This window comes from Triticum aestivum, chromosome 1A (genome assembly GCF_018294505.1).
Source record: "Triticum aestivum cultivar Chinese Spring chromosome 1A, IWGSC CS RefSeq v2.1, whole genome shotgun sequence".
NCBI lineage: Eukaryota > Viridiplantae > Streptophyta > Magnoliopsida > Poales > Poaceae > Triticum > Triticum aestivum.
Genome location: NC_057794.1, coordinates 476,265,956 through 476,268,839, shown reverse-complemented (window position 1 = coordinate 476,268,839; position 2,884 = coordinate 476,265,956).

Genomic DNA, 2,884 nt, shown 5'->3' with positions numbered 1-2,884 from the left:
CCTCCCCGTTCGTCTTCCTCACCGGGAGCCCGAGCTCCGCCGGGAGCCGCACGCCCACTGGAGCAGAGTCGTCGCCAGCCAGCCCCTCGCTGCCTCGTTCCCCTTCAAGCTCGAGCTGCGCCGTTCATCTCATGCCGCAGGATCCCTGCACCGCCCCGTGCCCTCAAGTGCCCGCCGGCCTACGACGCCACCGCCTCTCTTCGTTGCCGCCAACAGGAGCTCCAAGCGCCATGGCCGCCCCCTTGATGCTTCGAGCAGCGCCTGACCTCCTCCTTCCGGTGGACTCAGCCTCGCGCGACGCGCCATACGGGAGAGGAGCTCCCCGCAGCAGTGCTCGAACCCATCCAGCCGCAGCCACCTAAGATCCCTGCCACGCCGGAGGCCCGCCGTTCCTGCGCCTTCATCGTTCCCCTGTTCCAGCGAAGCTGCTATCGACCGTGTCACTGCTCGTTGCCTGCCAAGACCGTCTCCGTGGATTTGCGCCAAGTACCACTACCGCCAAGTACCTCTTCGCAAGACCAAGTACCTCTCCGAACGAACGTGAATGACTGCCGTCGCAAGAACGGGACCGGAAAGTCCGAAGACCCCAAGTACCCCGACACCGATGACATGAACATCTACGGAATGTGTACGACTACACGGTGTTGCGCCAAGTACCCCGATGGCCGGAGCCCTTGGATCCGTCAAGCTCGTCTCCGAACCGAGAACAACTACCTTCTCCGAAGAACCGTGTAACAGAACCGTCAAGTTTGACTATGGCTCGTGTACGACTACGCGGAATTCCTCGGACGCCAAGCTCAACGATGCATCAAGTTCATAGCCGTGACCCCGAACATCTACGGAAACTCGTGCTACGATAAACATGTACCACTACCATCGTCGAGATCGCAAGAACCTCTACCGTCAACCCTAGAGCGTGCGAGAGCGACTACTTCCACTACGAACGTCCCGAGAACGTCTACTTCCCCTACACCGCATCGAACTCGAACCCCTCCGATAACGCACGCTTCAAAGGTATAACCCCGAGACGAGCGCCCGTGAACGAATGCATGTGTGATGTATGAGATGCTCGTGCTTGCTCCATGCTCGAATTGTCGGTGCATGTTGCCCCTCTTTTGCCTTGTCACCGTCGTCGACCCGTGGGAACCCGGTAACCGGGATCACCCCCACCATCTTTTACACGCTCCCGCCACATTTTCTTTTGCACCGACGTCTCAATGAGTTGCCGGAACTGGAATGTTGCCGTGGCACCTTTTCCGTTGTCGTTGTCGTGGCATCCCTTTTGTTTCCGCCACGATGACAAATGCTTCATAATGCTCTTATCAACATTTCCATAAAACTTGCATAAACTTGCACATGTCATTCGCATCATGTTAATAACATTTAAATGTTTAAAATTGTTGCTTGCATTAGTTTGCTAAATGCATATGGGGATTTACCGGAATTGTTGTTTGGCGTTCCGGCCTCATTTAAACTTGCCTAAATAGATAATTTCTTTATGCTTCACCCTCTTGCCATGTTTAACAACATTTAATATTATTGGGTACATAAACGAGAGAGAACTAAATAATTGATGTGGTGTTCCGCCAATATGTTTAGTATTATTGGGTACATAAACAAGAGAGAACTCATTGCATATTGAGCTCCATTTAACTTGTAGTTTTGTTTGTGCCCTTTGCCATGCCATGCATATTTAAACCGGACATGCATCATACTTGGTTGTGCATCATGCCATGTTTATGTGATGGTTGTTTACTATGTTGTTTGCTTCTTTCCGGGTTGTTTCCCTCGTTAGCTTCGGTTCCGTTCCGGAGTTGTGAGGATTCGTTCAACTACGTCCGTTTGTCTTCGTCGTGGACTCGTTCTTCTTCCTTGCGGGATCTCAGGCAAGATGACCATACCCTCGAAATCACTTCTATCTTTGCTTGCTAGTTGCTCGCTCCATTGCTATGCCTATGCTGCGATACCTACCACTTGCTTTATCATGCCTCCCATATTGCTAAGCCAAGCCTCTAACCCACCTTGTCCTAGCAAACCGTTGTTTGGCTATGTTACCGCTTTGCTCAGCCCCTCTTATAGCGTTTGTTAGTTGCAGGTGAAGATTGGAGTTTGTTCCTTGTTGGAACATGGATATTTGTTGGGCTATAACAATACCTCTTATTTAATTAATGCATCTATATACTTGGTAAAGGGTGGAAGGCTCGGCCTTATGCCTGGTGTTTTGTTCCACTCTTGCCTCCCTAGTTTCCGTCATACCGGTGTTATGTTCCTTGATTTCGCGTTCCTTACACGGTTGGGTTATAATGGGAACCCCTTGACAGTTCGCTTTGAATAAAACTCTTCCAGCAAGGCCCAATATCGGTTTTACCATTTGCCACCTAAGCCTTTTTCCCTTGGGTTCTGCAGACTCAAGGGTCATCTTTATTTTAACCCTCTGGGCCAGTGCTCCTCTGAGTGTTGGTCCAAACTAGAGCCCCTTGCAGCGCCACCTCAGGGAAACTCGAGGGCTGGTTTTAGTTGTACGGATTGCTTATCTGGGGTGCCCTGAGGACGAGATATGTGCAGCTCCTATCGGGATTTGTCGGCACATTCGGGTGGCTTTGCTGGTCTTGTTTTACCATCGTCAAAATGTCTTGTAACCGGGATTTCGAGTCTGATCAGGTCATCCTGGGAGAAGGAATATCCTTTGTTGACCGTGAGAGCTTGTGATGGGCTAAGTTGGGACACCCTGCAGGGATTTGAACTTTCGAAAGCCGTGCCCACGGTTGTGCGCAGATGGGAATTTGTTAATGTCCGGTTGTAGAAAACTTGACACTTAACTTAATTTAAAATGGATCAACCGCGTGTGTAGCCGTGATGGTCTCTTTCCGGCGGAGTCCGGGAA